Source organism: Phascolarctos cinereus, unplaced genomic scaffold (assembly GCF_003287225.1).
Source record: "Phascolarctos cinereus isolate Bilbo 61053 unplaced genomic scaffold, phaCin_HiC Scaffold_4;HRSCAF=312, whole genome shotgun sequence".
Lineage (NCBI taxonomy): Eukaryota > Metazoa > Chordata > Mammalia > Diprotodontia > Phascolarctidae > Phascolarctos > Phascolarctos cinereus.
Window position 1 is genome coordinate 24,029,379 of NW_027555847.1, and position 21,195 is coordinate 24,050,573.

Below are 21,195 nucleotides of genomic sequence, written 5' to 3' on the forward strand. Positions count from 1 at the left end.
CATGTATAACACACACATTAGCTAGCAGTAGTAGTAGTAGTAGTAGTAGTAGTAGTAGTAGTAGTAGTAGTAGTAGTAGTAGTAGTAGTAGTTGTAGTAGTATTACCATCTCCAGGGATGTATCCAGTGTATGACCTCATTATATTGGAGATGCTAATTTTTTGTTTGTTTTTTTACTTGCCTGGAAAAGACTGGCTTTTAAATATATTTTTCTACATGTATAGTTATTTGTACGTATTTCTCCCTCTAGTAGAAGATGAATTTTTTGAAGGCATGGATTATATTTCTTACTTTTTCTGTATTCTCAGCATTTAGCACAGTGCCTGGCACATAGTAAAACTATTAATAAAATCATGTTTAACACTGGTTTCAACATCACATATACTAAAATTGGAACAATATAAAAGAGATTAGCATAGCCCCTGTGCAAGGCTGACATGCAAATTCATGAAGCATTCCGTATTTTTTTTTTTTGGTGAGGCAATTGGGGTTAAGTGACTTGCCCAGAGTCACACAGCTAGTGAGTGTTATGTCTACCTAGTTGCCCCCATATATTTTTTTAAAAAATAAAAACAAAACAAAAATAAATAAATAAAAGCATGTTTGTTGATTGATTTTTCAACTTTATTCTAAAACTTCTTTTTTTTTCTTGTTCTTGTTTAAGGTACATGGTGACAATGTTTTCTTTATACTCTGGGCGAGTCTCAAAAGCCCCATTCATTTTCAGTGCCTTACTCTCCCTCCCAACTTCTGAAGATTTCTCTAATCAGCAAAAGGGCATTTTAAATGAGATAATACTTTCCTCGATTATCATCATGGCCTTGATTGAACTTTCAGTCTTAGCCCACTTACATGCTATTATATCATTCAGATAAATTGGATTCCTTCACCTTCCTCTCATACAGCTTTATACATACAGATCATATTTTCATTTAAAGATATTTTACTCCCTTGCCATTCCCCCTGTCCCAAACCCCACCACCCCTACACACATAAAACCACCTCTTAATACCTAAAAACCCAGACTAAGCTGATGGGAGAGGTATCATCACTCACAGATCTCTATCCTAAGGTTGCCAGGCGCAAAGAAAGGGCTGAATAAATGGTTATTACCTAAAGGACTATGAATTATTCAACCTGTCCCTAAAACAGTTCTCAGAAGAGGTTCACCCAAGTTCTTGAACTCCGTAGTTAGAACATTCCCCTCCCCACCAATTATGCCACAGTTCACTATAGTTATAGTATATTATTCCTCTTCATTACATAAAAATAATAATAATGCTACAATTCATTGCTAATAATAACCAGGGGTATACTGGAGCCAGTGCTTAGTGGCCCATTAGAGCCATTGTTAAATTTCAAGCATGAGTATCTTCAAATGGACTTGATTTATTGTTTGGTCCATTGTCTAGACTTAAGGAAACAAAGAAGAAAATGTTAATGGTACAGATTAAACTTAAAAGTGTGTTAGGAGTCTTCAGAGAGTCAGTCGTTAAACATTTACCAGCACACCCCAGATAATAACTAACATTATATAGTACTCTAAGATTTACAAAGAATTTTATATATATGAACTCATTTTTAATTTCCCAACCATTCTGGGAGGTAAATGCTATTATTAACCTCCTTTTATGAGGAAGCTGAGGCCCGGGGAGGTTACACAATATGTCAGGGTCATACAGTAACTGGTAAGTACCAAGATCCGAATTCAGGTCTTTCTGACTCCAAGGCCAGTCAGACAAACTACCTCTCAATGTTGGTACTTCCAACATTGATATAGATGGAGATGCTCCGTGTCTTGGTACATTTTTTTTTCATAAGTTTCTCCAGATCAAATATTGTAGACAAATGGCCAGCCTCTGCTAATGATTTTCACTAAATTTATTTAGGCTCATCAGAATATGGCGAGTGTACAATCAGTCCATTTCTAGGCTTTGACTCAGAGCTTTTCTAAGATCTGCCACATTTTGCTCCCTGCTGATGTAGCCTTGTAGATTGGAGTCCATGTAAACTAGGTGTCTCATTTTAGAGATGTGGAAACTGAGCAGTGAGAGGGGAAGGGACTCACATAGGGTCATACATAGCATGATCATCCTCTATGTGAAAAAGACTTCAGAGGTCCAACTTTATTTTTTTACAGATAAGGAACCAAGGCCCAGTGAATTTAAATGACTTGTTCAATGTCACATGACAAAACCAGCTTTTGAACCCAAGTCCTCCCACTCTAAATTCTCTACTCTTTCCACTATACCACACTATTCCCCAGGAATTTCACCCTGATGACAACCTACCAACTCTGTAAATAGCAATTTAATGACATCTTTTTAAAAAAAAATTAGTACTAAGCCAGAAGTTCTTAAACTGGGATCAATAAGCTTGTTTTGTAAATATATATTTAATAGCTATATTTCAATATGATTGGTTTCCTTTGTAATCCTATGTATTTTATTTTGTGCATTTAAAAGCATTATTCTAAGCTTATGGAAGTGATTGCTGAAAACTAAAAATTAATTAATTGATTGATTAATTAAAATAAAAGCATTATTCTAAAAGGGTATCCATAGGATTCACCAGGTCATCCAAGCAGTCCCTGACACAAGAAAGGTTTAAGAACTCTTGTTCTAAGTTATTTCTCTTTTAGGTAATATGATGAATGATATGCGATTCTGGAGAAGAAATTATAATCATAGTATCAAAAAACAAACAGGTATAAACCCAATATCTGGATTTTACTACATTTGAGTGACATAGAAAAGACCATTCAACTTAGATTTGTTCCCAAGCTGGATTATAAAGGGAAAAGGAGGATTTTTTTTTAAGAAACAAACCAATCCCTGAAGAAACCAATAAACAGAAACCCGTAATCAAGGAAGAAGAACATAAAGTTGTCACCATGAAAACAAACTCATTAGTAAGAGAGTGACTCAAGTTGAAATAATGCTTCTTAAGAAGCTAAAGGGACAGAGGCATACTCTCCCATTCCCTTCCTTCTCCCCTTTCCCTGAAATGGGGCAACTAAATCTATGAAGGCTTTCACTTTCCATCATAAATTATATTTGCCTTTCTTCTAGTTAAAATAAACCTTACTAATGACCTCTATCTTTAAAAAAAAAAAAGGTATCATCTATCTTCCATGAGTATTTTATTTGGCTGCTGATGTGGGGAGAGCAAGAAAACCTCATTTTGGTTTTGGAACCTCGTGTGTGTGTGTGTGTGTGTGTGTGTGTGTGTGTGTATGTGTGTATGTGTGTGTGTCTTTCCTTCCTGTGAAAAACAGAAAGTACGATAGCTTGTCATTCAATCTAAATTCAGCCATTGTGCCAGCTGGAATTCAGTGTCTATTTATTACTTTGCACAGTTTTTACATTAACTATTTGTTAGGAAACGATTTTATTACCATCGAGTACTGGGAGAACCTGAGGTCTGGGCACTTCATGTTCTGAGCCAAAATGTTGGTGGCAACTGTTGCCAAAAAGAGAGAAACATAATTAAGAAGCAGGTGGGAAGCTGCTGCTTAGAGACAGAAGCAACTGGTTTTTGGAGAAATCAAGTTAAAAGATAAGGCCTTGGGCTTTACCTGTTGGATGGAGGCCATGAGTTGGATTGGAAGGCAGCCATCCTCATTACTGCATTTTCATCTGCTCATATGCTCTTTTTTTCAATATTCAAGGAGCAGTACTTTGGTGGCTAGATGTACCATAGCCACCAAAGCCCTCTCTTATTTAGTAAATTGTCTTTCGTACTTGTTGAGTGGAAAAATATATACACATACAATTCTGTGGTCTCCTTGGTGGTGGATCTTTCTAACCTCAGCTAGGTAGCCCATAAACATATTCTAAAACATTTTATTTATGCTTGTTGACGGTTATCCAGGTACATTCAATCGTGGACTTAAGGCTTTCCAGAAAGAGAAAATAACTAATAGAAATTCAGTATCCTGCTTTCATGTTTGACTCTGAATCTTAAGTATAGAAAGGATGGCAAGGATCTCCTTGATGACGTCCCTGACATACAATCAAATGGTTTCTACTAGAGCATATCCAGTACTAGGAAGCTCACTCCCTACCAAAACAGTCCAATCCCACTTTGGGCAGATCTAACTCATAGGATGTTTTTGCTATTACTACTACCACTACCATCACCACTACTACCACTACTACTACTACTACTACTACTACTACTACTACTACTACTACTACTACTACCACTACTACTACTACCACTACTACTACTACTACTACTATCTTATGTTAGGATTAAATTGGCTTCCCTAGAGATTTCATCCTTTGGTCCCTCTAAGTCCAGGCAGAACTTACCAAGTCAATTTAAGAAATATTTATTAAGCGGCTACTACAAGGCAGCTAAGTGACCTAGAGTCAGGAAGACATGAACTCAAATCTAGCTTCAGGTATGTTGTCAAGATACAATGAGTTAATATATGTAAAACACTTTGTAAAATGAAAAGTACTATATAAATATTCTATTTTGCCCTTAGAGTTTTCTTTTCTTTGAACACTATTAGTTTTGTAATTGCTCTGTCCCTTATTTTTTTTCTTATTTCTTGTATGATAGTAGTAGTAGTGGTGGTGGTGGTGGTGGTGGTGATGGTGGTAGTAGTAGTAGTAATAGTAATAATAGTAGTAGTAGTAGTAGTAATTTATTTAGCATTTATTTAGCACTTTAAGCCTTATAAAGTGACATTGTCTCATTTTATCTTCACAACAACCCTGGGAGGTAGGTGCTACCTTATACATACTTTCCAAATAAGGAAACTGAGGCACAATAAGGTTAAGCGATTGCCCAGGATCACACAGCTAGTAAGTGTCTAAGGTTGCATTTGAACTCTAGTCTTTCCGATTCTAAGTTATTATTCACTATTCACTGTGCCACCTAGCTACCTACCTAATGAACTTCTAAGTGATTTCTTCCAAGGAACAGACTCTTCCTTCTCCTCCACCCTAAGCAATACATCTTTTATCTGCTTCATCTAGCAACAATTTAGCCCAGATTTTGGACACATGGTAAAATAGCTAGTAAATATCTGTTGACTGAGAGAAAATGAAAAGAGGAATAAATGAAAAGGGTATAAGCCATTTCTGTCCCTACATCTGGGCTTCCTCTAGTATCTTCCATCTTTTTATTATTTATCATACAAAAACATATCAGAATTAAGTACAGGAGATGCTACCCCACACAATGCAAAGGAAGTGATATTTCAGTCACTTACATAAAAGTTGAGCCCATTGCTTGATCTATGTTTTATACTTGTGAAGTAAGTCAAGTGCTTAAAGATGAAAAGGAGACTAAATGAGAAAAGAATAAATTTTGTCCAGTGCAGAGCACCATGGGGTTATCAGGGTACTGATATGACAGAGAGTCTCATAAGAACGATAAAGGGACGTGGGTCTGTGCATAAGAGGATTAAACAAACTTAGAATATTCAGCTTGGAGAAGAGAACACGTAGGGGCAAACTCAAATGTGCTATCACTTTTTCAGTCATGTCCGATTTTTTGTGACCCTATCTGGGGCTTTCTTGGCAAAGATACTGGAGTGAGTTGGCATTTCCTTCTCCACTTCCTTTTACAGATGAAAAACTGAGGCAAGTGTGATTAAGTGACTTGCCCAGGGTCATACAGCTAGTAAGTATCCAAAGCCAGATTTGAACTCAGGAAGATGAGTCTTCTCGATTCCAGGCGCAACACTCTATCTACTGCATCACCTAGCTGCCCAAACCTAAGTAGCTTGTCCTCCTGTATTTCAAGGACTGTCATTTGGAAGAGGGAACTCACCTGTTCTGCTTGTTCCCAGAGGGCACAACTAAGATCAGTGGGGTAGAAGTTGCAAAGAGGTAGATTTCATCTTGATATGAGGGTCAGGCAGTCAATAAGCACTTATTATGTGCTAAACACTGCGTTTTCAAGCAAAAGCCAGATGAGCACTGTCTCGTGTCTAGGCTGGATCTGAGGGGCTCTGGTGTGCTTTTTGACCTAACTCTGCTATTGTAAATTTGTATTAATACAAATGAAAGCATTCTGTGCTTGAGTCAGGGATGTTTATCCAGCTCAGTGTGGTCATGTCCTCTGCCAGGAAGATTTACTCCTACACTGAGACACAGCAAATGAACTTGCTAATGAATGAAAAACGTTCTGTCTTCATAGATGATTTGTACTTCCGTAGTTTCTGCTCTGAGAGAGCAAGTTTGCTATCAACTCCTGTGCTTTCATCACAAGGGCAGGACCCCAGGTCTGATGGGAAGAATTCAGGCATCCTCTGGCTGCCAGGTTTCCACCCAGGTGGAGAGTATTAGACAGCTGTCCTCATGTGTCACAGACACAGAACAAGAAAGTTTCAAATGATAATTATACCATTTACTACCATGGAGGGTTAAATAAAAATGCTTTCTTTATTTTGAAGTGCTACATTAAAATGAGTTATTGGAGTTTTTTTAGATAATATAGACAATGAATCTCTCTCATCAGAAGGATGTATAACTAGAAAAGAACATGATCTGGTTAGGAGACCTAGGATAACCAATATACAGCTCAGGGGAGCAATGTCAAGGGAACTAGAGGAAGACTTACTAACTAGCCTGTTGTGGCAGCTACTTGATGGTGGTGATATAAACAGAGTGATGGACTTAGAGTTAGGAAGACTTGTGTTTGAATTATTCCTCAGATATCCTTATGAACTGTGTAACCCTGAGCAAATCACTTAACGGCACTGTGCCTCAGTTTCTTCAACTGTAAAATGTGGGGATTGAACATAACAGCCTCTAAAATCCTCTCAGCACTAAGTCTATGCCCCTTTCATTCTATAATCTCTGTGGATAATTTATGGAAAACATTACCAAGAATCACACAAGATGGGAGGGCTTGAAAGAATGCAATCTGCTTTGTTAGGGGGAGTACACATATTGGTGAGACCACAGATCCATCCAACTATCAAAATAAGTATCTTAATGGATAAGCCAATGGATAACAGATGGTCAGCCCACATGCTACAATGGCATCCTTGTAATGCATATAATGTAAATACAAGAAGATTCTTTTTAAGACATGGCTCTCTGAAAGGGAGTAAAAGAAGACTATGTGGGGAAATATAAGTGATGTAAAAAAAAGATATCAATATTTTTAATGGAAATTATGTATATCACTTGCACTATGACTGCATGACAAATACACACTTATCTTAAATCAGCAGTGACATTCACACCCTCCATTTTTCTTTTCCAGTGACCAGTAGCCAAAATGATTATTGTTCATAGACAAATGTAATGGGAGATGCTCTATAAAAAGTGACTAATATGTCTATACCCACTGATCCAGAGCTCCCCATGTTAGGCATATTTTTCAAAAAGGTCAAAGACAGAAAGGCTCTCTAAACACCAAAGCATTCATAACAATATTTGTTGTATCAGCAAAGACCTGGAAACAATGTAGATACCCATCCAACAGAAAATGGCTGCAATAATTATAATAAGAATGGTCTGTTGATGTGATGGACCATAATTTCAAAAGAAATTATGAATGTGAAGAATTTAAAGAAGTTTGAGAATACACATAAATTGATAGAGTGAAGTAAGAAGAAATAGGAAAACAATGACTAGCACAATGTAAATATAAAGAATACCAAAAGAAATTGAACAATGAGTAACTGTAATGGCCAAGCTTCTTCTGAAGAATTGGTGAGTAATTACCTACCTCCCTTCCTCTTTGCAGAAATGGAGGACTATTGGTATGGAACATAGCATATGCAGTGAAATCTGGTTGGCATGTGGTTAGTTTTGATTAACTTTTTACTCCTTTCTATATGGGATGGCTTTCTGGATAGGAAAGGGGGAAGTATATATTTAGAAATGGATGTGATAAAGAAAAATATTAATAACTTTTTAAAAAATTATGTTTAAAAACATTAGGTCCCCAGGACATCAGACAACTATCTAAAGCATTCATAGGAGGACAAGGACAAAGGTCATAGAGGATGAGAAGATATGAATTGGTTCTGATCTCCAACAATGGATGAAAGAGTATCCATCAACACATTGGAGTATTAAGGAAGAAAGTATCCTATCCTATTCAACTACTACAAAAACCATAATGCCATCGTTACCATTATACTACAGAAAGGAAAGTGTAGATTTTACAAGATTTTTTTTTACCTCAGCCCTCTTTAGTGGGGTACAGAATCAACTGTGGTTTAATAATTCATCACTGCTGTTTATAAAAATTAACCATGGTTTGTTTTTGAAAGCTTCTCCCAGGCATATTGTGATCTTCCCAGGAGAGCTCTTGCCTTCTAGCAATTTGCTGTTTTGAAATACATAGGTAGTAAGAACTAGAAAATGATTACATTTCTACTAAGTGCACCAAGACAACAAAGTTAATTAACAAGAAACAAAAGGAAGCCTCCCAAATGATTTTCAGCCTCCCCAGGGCAGAATTCTTTGCTTTCAAAGAATCCCCACCTGGAAACCTAGTCCCCTTGTAATGGTAATTAACGACCTCAGAAAAGCTAATGGAACTGGCTTCACATTCTTGACTTTGAGTTTCTTTGCAACTGGAAATAAAGGTGATTAAGAGGAAATAACAACTTAGGTTCACAAAAGCCTCTACTTGGGAGCTCCTGCTACCCACATTTAGGGCATGAAAAACTTTTGAAAAAGAGTAGAATTGTTAGAATGTCCTGCACTGGGAAGGGGGATCATTCTCACTTGGGAAGAAACTGCCCTTGGGTCTAACTATCACAGCTTTTTTTTTTTCCAAGTGTTGTGGGTCTTTTGTATTTTTTAAAAGTAGTTAAGCAACAGCAAGTTTAGGGATTTGTCTGCTCATATTTGTTACAAAGATTTAGTTTTTCTTTTTCAGTGAGGGGAAGGTGGGAGAAAAAGGAAATAAATTTTTGTCATTTTAAAAATTATATTTCATTTAAAAAAAAAAGACAATGGAGGGAAAAACATTTTTACCCCAATGGAATTAGGATTTGGAGGGTTCAGAGAGGAACAGTCTCATTTAATAAATCTGCTGTTGTGTAAAGGGGAAGCAAATTGCAGTAGAAAGAATGTTCAATTTTAATCCCTAGGAACTGAGTTCAACCCTGTTCCTTCCAGCCATTTTACTGTCTTGGCTCTGAAGGGATGGGTCTCTGGGACAGTGAGGAAGGGAGAGAGATACAAGAGGAAAGTTAGGTGGTATATAAACAATAGTTGTCATTGACAATTTATTTTAAAAATAAGTGAGAAAGATAACCTATCTATGTGAAGGGGTGTGGCCCAAGCCAAGGTCTTTGCCCCTTGTCTCCCCTTCTCTACAGGCCCCAGCCCCTCATCTCCGTTTGAAAGCCTTAGCCCACTTTTTTGATCTCATTCAGATACCTTTCAGTTCCTTCATTATCCATTCCCATTGTCTATTCAATCCCTTAGACATTCCAATCTCTGGGAATTCTCACCCAGACCCTTTTCCCAGACCCTTCCCTGGTCACCCAAAGTATATAAGATCTACCCTAGCCCTCATTAGGGGCTGAGACCTTCTCATGCCCTCCCCTCCTTATGGGCATCACCTGGCCTATGTGTTTTATCACTAATAAAGTTTTCCTCTGGCTGAAGAAGATTTGAGTTGAATTCTTTCAGGCCCGGTTCCGTGATCTTGGGGTCCCAGCAGCACCCCAAAAATCCTAGACCTCTTCATATGTACAGTGAAAATGATGGGGATGAGATTTTGGGGTTCCCAAGGCCCCTAGACCACAACAGAAACAATAGTGTAGACTCTAGAGACTGAGAAGCACGGGCCTCAAAAGGAGGCCAGTCCTATTCAGATCCCTTGCACACACTTGTGTGTTCTCAGTCCTTACACTGGAAGTGCCCTGCATCAGCAGGCAAAGCCAGGAGAATGGAGAGGTGGCAAGGGCTGCCAGGAGGATTCTGTGGATGAGAAGAATGACCGGAGCATAAAGTAAAGGCTGAAAATTAACAAAATTAATCCAGAGGTTGTTAAGAGGTTTTGTTGGGGGGTTTTTTTGGTTTGCTTGTTTGTTTTGTTTTGTCTTTGTTTTTAGGGGGAGAAACTACAGAAAATCAGCTGTTTAATAGCATGGACAAAACTCTATGTTTCAATACTTTTTTCTCTAACTTATAGAATTAACCTGATTGTGGGTTCTTGGGGACTAGCATACTTCCCTCCAAAACTTCTTCCTCAGTAGCCACACCTTGGCTGTTTCCTTCATGGCACAGGGATAGAGCAGTGGACTTGGAGTCAGGAAAACCTTGGAGTCAGGAAATCCTGTCTCAGCTATTTCCTACCTAGGTGACCTTACACAAGTCCCTTGACCTTTCTGAGCTTCAATTCAATAGCCCTCTAGCTCCAAAACTTCTTTAACTCTTCCTTAATCAGGAACCTTTCCTTTCCCTCTCCTCCCCACAAATTTGCCTCCATTTGATGGAAAAATGAGCAATAAGTGATTCTGGAATGGTAAATAAAATATTAGCTTGGGTATTTTCATTTGCATACAACAAATTCAGCCTTTAAATTCGTATCAAAAATGACACTTCCTCTTTACTATTGGCAATTTTCCATTTATTCATTCAATAAATATTTATTAGACATCTGTATCATAGGATTTGGAGCCAGAATTTACCTTTAGAACTGTCTAATCCATAGCTTTCATTTTACAAATGAGGAAACTGAGACCCAGAGAGTTCAAGTGATTTGCTCATGGTCACACAAATAGTAAATAGCAATGAAAGGTTTTAAATCAAAGTCGTCAGACCAGAAATCCAGCATGCTTTATACCACATGTTCAAGAAAGCCACTGTTGCCTGAAAAAAAAAATCCAAGTCAGTTGGGATTGGAGATTTTTTTCCACTCTGTCATTGTGTCTCCTGACAAAATATTGATTACTAATGAACCATTAGCCCTGTGATTCCATAGATGTAGTGACTGCCATTGAGAAAACACCTTTTGTAAAAAAAAAATTGGCATCTACTTTGCGACTTAGAGTCGAGGTTCTCAAACTTTTTGTTCTCAGGACGCTGTTACACACCTAAAAATTATTGAGGACCTTCCCAAAGAGTTTTTTCTTATGTGAGTTATAAGTATTTATATTAATTTTATTAGAAATTCAAATGTCAGTATTATTATGGAAATAGTGTTGTCCTTATGGACCCCATGAAACGCTCTGGATCTCCTACTGCACTTTGGGAAACACTGATCTTGGAGAGCCTCCTGGTATGCTGACAGGCTAAGTGACTCCCCCCAGGTAACACAAGCACCAGGACTTCACCCCAGATCTTCTCCGACTCTGGACTGGCTCTCTATCTACTGTTTACCCCTGCTTCTCACATCGCATACATGCATTTATATAATAGGCACTTTACAAATATTTGTTGAATTGATGAATGAATAACTGAATCATCTGTGGAATTGCCTTGCTTATCAAATTTGAAGATTAAGATATGGTCACAAAGATGGTTCCCACATTGAACAGCAGAGTCAAGGTGAAAAAAATACAATCTCAACAATCGGTAAAAGGGAAAAAATAAGAGGTAGCTAGGTGGTACAATGCATAGGCCACTGGGCCTGAAATAAGGGAGACCTGAGTTCTTATCTGGCCTCAGAGGCTTACTATCTGTGTGACCCTGGGCAAGTTACTAAACCTTTGTCTGCCTCAGTTTCCTCATCTGTAAAATAAGAATAGCAATAGTCCCTACTTCCTAGGGTTGTTATGAAGAACAAATGAAGTAATATTTATATGAAGTGCCTGTAAGCACAGTACCTGGTGCTTCACAAACACTTGTTTACTTCCTAATGGGATGAAATTTTACCATGAGAATTGTTATGTACCATACTGAGGTTTAAAAAGAAAAAAAAAAGAAACAAAGAAAGAAAGAAAGAAAAAATAACTTCGCAAATAGAGTATGGGTAAGGCAAGACAACATGGTGCTCATTTGAGGGGAAAAAAAGGTTTGGGTTTTTTTATAGGACTGCAGGCTCAAAATGATCTAGAGCACAGGAAGCTAATGAGATCTTAGGCAGCATTAAGAAAAGCATGGGGGCCGAGAAGCGAAAGTGTCAACTGTGCTCTGCTGGGACGAGAGCCTGTCTGCAGGACTGTGTTCAGTCCCAGGTGCCACAGTTGAGGAAAGGCACTGACAAACTGGAGCACATGGAGAAGACCATGCCCCAGATGGTGAAAAGATTAGAGACTACCTGACCCAAGGCTCTTTTGAATGAAATGAAGGTTTTTAGTTCAAAAACAAGAAGACTTCAAGGGAACAGGGTAGCTTTCTACAAGTACCTGAAGCTCTATCTTATGCTAGTTACAAGTTGTTCTTGCTAACCAAAGTCAAGCTAGCAGATGGACCTCTCTTTCAAAGGTAGAGTTTGCCACCTAAAACATCTTTTCATTTTCTCATTACTGTAATTGATTTCCATCTATTAAACTGCAGGAATTTAGTGTGATTATTGTTACTGTCCTCTCCTCAATCCTTTTTTCATTCTTGAATTCTGAATACCTTACTTCAATGTATGTATTTAATGCATGTATTTCTATGTATATGTTTAAACAAGGCTAAAATCTTAATCACATAGCTTCTGCTCATTTTTTATTCTTTTCTCCAGCTTTGTATTTATTTTGATCTTTGTCCTAACAAGTTGACACTATGAGTATACACAGACAATTCATGAATGGCTTCCACTTCAGTAATGAATCATTTCCTGTCTGCTAAAATGGAATTAATTTAATTTTCCCGAAGTTATCAAGGGCTTATCACATCCAGCACTTTCTGAAGTGTTGATGTAGTCTTCAAGTCTTTGCTTCCTCTCATGCCTCACATATAAATGATACCATGTACCGTGGTTGGTTGACTTAACTTATTTCCATCTCTGCATGGTCAGTAGCCAAATATCCAACCATACGTTGATTTAATTTGGAGACTCTCATTGTGTTCTTTGTCCTAATCCTCTACTCCTTCATCTTCTGCAACATGTTGGTCCATGAATTGAATTTATTTTCCTGGCGTTCCTCCCCCTCCCCCAACTATTTGGCATGAGTACTGCCATACCAAAAAAAAAAAAGTTTCCTGTGAAATAATGTCTTTTGTCACCTTTACATGCATGATAAAACCCACTCTGCCAACTCCTGTCTTGGCCTTACCAAGTAAAATCTGTGACTCATTCTTCCATTTAGCTGCCTTCTGATTTCATTTATAGTACCACTTCCATAATTGGTATGATCTAGCACTTTGCACAGTACCTGGCACACAGTAGGTGCTTAATGAATGCTCATTGACTTGACTTACCTTGCTTTCATTCCTCTCTCACTACGTTCATTTTGTGGCTGCTGAGCAAGGATCTCACATTTGGGGAACCAAAAGTTAAGTATTTACAGATCGTCTACAAGCTGTATGATGCCTAGCACTCTCGGCCCCATTTTTGGCTACTCTGACATTGCCACCACAAAAGGGGAAGGGAACATTTTGTCTTTTGGTTTGCTTCATGGGTTGTGCACCAGCTAGAGAGCTGGCCTGGAAGCAGCAAGATCTGAATTCAAATCTCACCTGGGACCCATCCTGGCTGCATGCTGTGTGACCCTGAGCAAGTAGCTCTACCTCTCAGTGCTCCAGACTGTGCTCCTTATGACTACAGGTTTCAGAAAAATCTGTCTTGGTAGAAGAAGAGTCCTCACTCAGGAGTTTCATTGGCCTGCTGCCAATAAGAGTTTAGCTTCAGTAACCATCCCAATCCCTTTATGGGTCATAATTCCCAAGTAGGTTGCTATCAAATGGACAGAGCTTATTTGTCATGGGTCCCTCAATACTTAGCTCGGCCACTCCTTGGACACACACTCAGTCTGCTGTGGGGATCATAGCTGAGGCCTTTCTAGCCATGTAGAACCTTCCATAACCAGTGTTCCATTGGTGCAGCCTTGAGCAAGCTCGTTGCAATGCCCCCATGACTTGCTGGTGTGGGACTATGGTAAGGACTTTCACAGAGTATATTCCTAAGTATTTGTTTAATTTAATTGCCAAAAAACCCCATTATTTTTCTACTAGTTTCTCTGTCTTTATCCATTTCCATTTACTATAACTGGAATACGAGGTTAGATTCTGTAAGTAGCTAATAAAAAGAATTACCTACTTTAGTCACATATTGTTGCTGCCTCTTTTTGTATAGTGCCTGCGGCATAATAGGTGCTTAGTAAGTGCTTAAGGACTGACTAGCTAGTATTTCACTCTGCCACCATTTCAAAAAGAAACAGTTGGGTAAGTGGAGTCACCATGCAACCTGGATTTTGAGTCAAGAATCCTGCAAAATTTGACCCAAGTTGAAACTCCAGCATTGATATTTACTGTGTGACCTTGGCATTTCCCTTCAGCTGTCTGGGCTTCACTTTCCTTAGCTGTAAAAAGAGGGACAGTATGAAGTATTTGGAGAGAACAGTGGCTATGGCGTCAGGCCACCTGGGTTCTGATCTCAGCCTGACCGCTTATTACCTGTGGCCCTCATCAAGTCATTTAACTTCTCCTTCATCTAGTTTCTTCATCTCAAAAATGAGATTAGATTGGATGACCTCTAAGCTTCCTTCCGGATATAAATTTATGATTTTCTGGCCCTATTATCTCTTAAATCCCTTCCATCTCTGAGGGATCCTTGTCTGTACTGCTGAATCACGAGTTACTCTCTCCTAGAGAAGGGGCAAGAAGCACATGAAGTCCTTCCCATAGCATTTTGCTCTGATGATTCATTAATGTCATATTCATGCCAAAAATTCTGTGATAGCCAGCCAGAGGAGTCTCTGGAGACCTCACAGACTGTAGTTATGTGCTGCTCTGAGTCCTCCAGATCTGTGGGAATTTTAAATAATCCCAAGGAAAGAGATTCCTTGGAGTTTTCTCTATAAATGCCGTTGTACACTAATAAATGGTATTAAACCAGCATGATGTCCACACATAAGGAAAATCCTTTGAAGACACATTGTACATTAAATATCTTTCTACTACTTCCCCAGTTGGGGGGATCTTAGACATGAGTCTAGAATCAAAACTTAAGCCTTAAGCAATTTGTTCCCAGAGCACAGGACAGGGGATTGACAAGCTGAAGAATGTGAGAAAAGGGAACCTGGGCCCTTTCTCAATAGACACTAGAATCCCCAGGCTTGAACCCTGTGCTAAACTCAGGCCTGGGTCCAGAGCAGATGGCCTCCTTAGGGAAAGGGAGTGGCCACAGTCTTCTAGTACCGTGGGTCCAGCAGTGTGTGTGTGTGTGTGTGTGTGTGTGTGTGTGTTGTGTGTGTGTGAGAGAGAGAGAGACAGACAGACAGACAGACAGACAGACAGACAGACAGACAGAATATGTGTGTGTTTTATACTTGAAAGCGTAACTCAGGTACTACCTCTTAATGATGCTTTTCCTTGTCCTTCTTTCCCCTGTCCTGCCAGGTATTGTAGTGGTCATTCCTTTTCGAGATTACTTTGGATTACTTTGTACAGATTTCACAGATACTTATCTGTGTACACGTTCCCTGTGGGTAGAATGTATATCATCTTTTATATAAACCCATTTCTCTACACACAACACTGCCACCTTGGCACAGGCTCTCATTGCCTAGTGCAACAGCCCCCCTGCCTCAAGTCCCTCCTGTAGTCTATCTTCCACTCAGCTGACACGGCAATCCTCTTAAAGCCCAGATCTGACCACGGTCAACAGACAAACTTCATTGGCTCCCTGTCACCTCCAGGATCAAATACACAATCTTTTGTTTGGCACTCAAAGACCATAATCTGGCCTCTTCCTCTCATTCCAGCTTTTTCATGTTCTTCTCTCTCCCCTCCACACACTCTGTGAAGTAACAAGATTGACTTTCTTGCTCATCCTTAAATATAACACTCCCTTCTCCCAACTGGCTCTCCCTTATGCCTGAGAGGTTCTCACTTCTCAGCTCTGTCTTCTAGCTTCTGTCAAGACTCACCTCCAATCTCATCTCCTTCAGGAGACCTTTCCCAGGCTCCTATCCAATGCTTCCTACCGTGATGCCTTCTCTCCAAGATTAATTACATTCAATACTCTCTTTATTTATCTTGTATATACACAGCTGTTTGCCTGCTGTCTCCTACATTTGAATGCAAGCTTTTGAGGATAGGAGCTCTTTTTACCTGTCTTTGTATCTCCAGATCATCAGAGTTCCTGGCACATAGGAGTTTAATAAATGCCTGATGACTCATTGATTATGCTTTTCATAGAATAGGATCAAAAATCTAGAGATGGAAAGATACTTCAAGATCATTACAAGGTGAGCCCCTCATTTTATAGATGAAGAAACAGACTAAAGAGGTCAAGGGTCTTACTCAGTCTCAGAGCAAGTAAATTGCAAGGCTGGGGATAAAACTAAGGTCTCGTGACTCTATTTAATTAACTTTGCTCAGTTGAATCAAGTTGTTGAAATAAAAGAAGAATAGCTAAGAACCACAGGAAAGAGTCCCTCCCATTGTATATGGCCTTTGCATGTCGTTCAAACTCATAGAAAATTCCTAAAATCTGTCAGCGTTGTAGTTTCTAAGTGATATGTCAACAAATATATTCACTGAGAACACTATGCTGCCTGAAGCCAATGTTTTTATAAAAACATCCGAAAGAGTCAACTGTTAAGTAAATAAGATGAATGTTTGGGAAGCAGGTGTTCGAGACTATGCTGAATGATCCACATTTCTGGGTTTAATTTTTTACATTTATTACTGAACTTTGTAAGGAGACATAACATAGAGTTGGACAGATTCAGTAATCATAAAGCCATGGGCAGGGGTATGAGACTTAACTGTGCCCAGAAGGACAGAATCTCAGAAATGGGATGTCTTTGTCAAATTCACAAAGCCTTTGGAATGAAGTTGGCTCGGGCTTCACTGCCAAGAGTCAGATTGCCAAAATGAGAGTGCTTTTTTTTTTAAAAAAAAAAAATGTTGGAATTTGATGCTTTTAATTATCACTCTGGTACCAATATTCATGAGCAAGTCAGGAAGAAAAGACCTGAATGGAAGCAAGATATGAAGGAAATGGGGATGTTTAGCTGAGAGAAGACTAGAGACAGATACAGTAGCTGTCTTTGAGTAATGGAAGGCTGTCAGGTGGAAGAAAGGCTACCTTTGCCCTACTTAGCCCCTGAGGGCAGAAACAGGAGCAGTGGATGGAAGGTACAAAGACATAAATTTAAGACTGATATTGGGAAAACTTCCTAACAATTACCAGTATCTAGAAGCAAAGTAGGTTTCCTGGGGAGGTACCAGGTTCCCCATCACTAAAAGCATCTGGGTAAATGAATACTTGTCCATTATGGTATAGAGAGAATTTTTATTCTGGTATGGGTTTGACTCAGTAAGGTCCTTTCCAATTCTGAGATTCCAAGTTTCTGTAAAGCTCTGTTCTAAGTATGAGGAAACATGGTGTAGTAGTGGACAGGACACTGGACTTGGAATCAGGAAGCCTAGAGTTTGAATCCTGCCTTAGATATTTACTACCTCTATGACCCTGGAGAAGTCACTTAACCTCTCTGAGATTCTATTTCTTTATCATCAAAATAAAGAGTTTGGATCCAATGATCTCTGAAGTACCTTGAAGAGAACATGGAGAGGGCAGCTAGGTGGTGCAGTGGATACGGTACCAGCCCTGAAGTCAGGAGGACCTGAGTTCAAATCTGACCTCAGACCAAACACTTGACTAGCTGTGTGACCATGGGCAAGTCACTTAACTCCAATTGCCTGAGAGAGAGAGAGAGAGAACATGGATAGTACAAAGCATTGAACTTAGAGTCAAGAAGATCTGTGTTCAAATCCCCCACAAGCTATATAACCATGGACAAACTTTTTAGGTTCTCTGGGACTCAGTCATCTCATTTGTAAAATGAGGAGGTTGGACTCAATCTAGGATTCATTCCATGGAATCTTGAAAAGTACTCTTTGTAGTATTTCACAAATGGAGTTAAGTTTGGGGCATTTTTTTAAATCCCTGGATGATATTATCCCTGAATCCAGTTCTTTCTTTTCTTCCATATTCAAATGACACTCTTACCTTTACCTGAAGGCAGTGTATGTGTTCCCAAGTATCATCAAGAAAACAACTAATAAATTGCACTCCTTTTACTATGGTTTACACAAAGAAGAATAGATTCATAGAAACCTACATAGAATTACTAACAGCTAGTATGAAGAGGAAGGTGGTTAAAAATGGCAATAAATAAATATGAGGGCAGATGAGTTGGGAATAAATCTTATAGGGAGGAAAACAACATTTTTAATGATATGTTTTTAAAAAGAAAAGAGTCATCTACTAGGAATCAGAGGATCTGAATTCCAATCCCAGTTGTACCACTTAAGGTTTGTGACTTTGAGACAGTCATTTTCTCTTGACTGACCTTTCTTTCCTTATTGATAAAATGATGGGGTTGGATAAAATGATCTCCAAGGTCCCTCCCAATTCTACCATTTTATAAATCTATGAGTATAATTCTAATTGGGATCAAGTTTATGCAAATATACAAGGTCAATCAATCAATCAATAAGTGTTTCTTAAGTGTCTATTAGGTATCAGGCATTGCATCAGGTTCTGCAGATACAGGTACAAAGAATGAACAACCCCTTCTCTCAATGAGCTTACATTCTAATGCGATCTTCATCTCTAATTTCTTACTCCTGTGTCAGAATTTGCATTAGCTCTCTTTCCCCAAGAGGGCAAATTTTAGGTGCACATTGTATATAAATTATGTAGAAGCTTCACTACTTGGACTTGCATATTATTCTAATGATTTCCTACAATGGCATGCAGGGCATATGATCAGAAGCAGCAATAAATCATTAGAAATTAAATTCCAGAACACTACACATTGGATAGATGCATTTATAATGCATGTGGCCCCAAATTTAGCTGAGATGACTAAGTGCTGAGCCCTCAGAATGTTTTAGGATACCAAATTCCTACAAAATACAGTCCTATATTGAGTGCATCATTCAGAGTATTAATTATCATTGGATATTGGAATGAAAGAATCACAACACATTACAAATAAATGCTTAGCATTTATCCATGGAAAGTCATGAGCTGTATCCTCCAACTCTTCCTGCCAATGTGGCTCAATCCCAAACATGGATCTACTCAGCAACTTCATGATGACATTCACTCTTGGTCAACTTTGATCATCACAAGAAGTAGAATGCTTTCCAATACTTCTATCCAATTTATGCTGCCATCTTTTGTTTCCAATGGAGGCTGTAAACTGTTGGCAAGAACCACATGTAACCAATTGCCTATTAGACACTGCAAACTGGATGCCCTATAGGCATATCAAATTTAACATGAACCAGAAAAAATACATTTTCTTTCCTTCAAAATATATTCTTCTTCTTAACTTCCCTATTTCTACCCAGGGTACCACCATTCTTTTGATTATACATTTGCAACTTCCATATTTTCTTCAACCCCTCACTCTCCCTCACCTAAGGTTTCTAATCAATTGCAAGATCTTGTCACTTTTACCTCTACAATATCTTTCTTTGTCTCCATCTCCATGACTACCACTGTAGCTCAGACCTTCATCGCTTCTTACCTGGACCACTGCAATGACTTCCTTTTGATCTCTGCTTCTCGAGTCTCCGCCCACTCCAATCTATCCTCCACCATCAACAAAGTGACTTTCTTAAATCACAACTGATCTATCACTTTCATGATTTATAAATTCTAATGTCTACCTATTGCCTTCATTCTATATCCCTCTGTTTTATTTTTATAGCCCTTCAGAACCTGGCACCAACTTCCTTTTCTAACCCTCTGACATGCCCTTTCTGTTCCCAAACTCTTGGGTCAGTTGAACAGGTCTTCTTACTGTTTCTCACACATGACAGTCCATTTCCATCTCTGTCTTTGAACTCCATGTCTCTAACATCTGGAATGAATGGATAAATATCTCCTTCTGTTTACACCATATCTGGCAAGTGGTTATCCAGGTTTGGTCCAAGGACCTCCAACGAAAGAGAAACCAGGAGCTTCTAAAAGAGCCTGTGTCATTTCTGGACAGTTCTAATTACTAGCAAGCATTTCCTAACATCAGAGTTTTGAGGCCCTGTTCCTAGCTATGCCCTCTAGAGATAAACAGAACAAACCCAATCTTTCTCCACATGATAGCTCTTCAAATACAGCTCTCAGGTCCTCCCTGATTCCTCTCAACAATAGCTAAATGCTCCTACTTTGTAGAATCATAGATTTAGAATGAGAACGCCATCCGGTCTATTTTACAGGTAGGGAAACTGAGGCCCAGAAAGGTTAAGTGACTTGTCCAAAGTCACACAGGAAGCCAGTGACAGGAGTAGGATTTGCATCCAGGAGTTTTCACTTCAAAACCAATGTTCTTCACATTGTACCATATCAATTCTCCCATTCCTTCACCAGCCTTCATACAGCAAACTTAATCTAGACAAATTTCCATCTCAAATTCATTTCATTCCTGTTGAGGCACAAACTGAAAAAGGTCCTGAGGTCCTTTCTTCCTGAAATTATCTAAGCTGATATCTAACTGAAGTAATATCACCCTGTTTCATATATTAGGTAAAGTAATATCTCCCTTAGGGCAATGCTTCCAAAATCTCTTGGGCCTCAGACTCCCTTGAGTTAGAAATAGTTACGTCAAGGGGTCTATTTTTGTAAGGAACTCAGTATAATAAATAAGTAAACTTGCCTTCAGCAGACTGAATAAATAATACATCTTGCATACATATGTATTCCTATTTTTCAAACACACATAGATAATGTGATTAATGAAATATGAATTCATTTAAAAGCATTACTGAATGTGTAGAAGCTTGTTGTCATTCTGGATCTTCTCAATTGATAAATACTAATAAATAATACAACTATAATCATATGGGTTCTCAGATAGGAAAAGGCTGTGAACATTTACCCTAGAACAGACAGGCAAATGTCTACTCATTTCTGGATACATACAGAGACTCAATGCTGCCATTTTTCTCCTCTAAGAATTATGATCATAGCTGGTGTTTTCAAGAAAGAGGTAATAAATCAACCCACGTGTTCTTTGGGGCCTACTACGTTCCAAGTACTGAGGTAGGTGCTGAGGATACAAGCACAATGCATGAAACAATTCTACTCCCGAAGAGATTGCATTTTAATATAAATTATGGACCATAAACAGCTTTGGTCTAGCAA

The 21,195-nt window shown here is 38.7% G+C and overlaps 1 protein-coding gene and 1 non-coding gene across 2 annotated transcripts in view; one reads left to right on the top strand and one right to left on the bottom strand.

The window, feature by feature from the left end:
• FHIT (fragile histidine triad diadenosine triphosphatase) overlaps positions 1-21,195 on the bottom strand; it is a 1,648,795-nt gene that overhangs the window by 483,804 nt on the left and 1,143,796 nt on the right.
• LOC144457247 (U6 spliceosomal RNA) lies at positions 364-467 on the top strand. The gene has a single exon (XR_013486574.1). It is a non-coding gene; the product is annotated as a U6 spliceosomal RNA (small nuclear RNA).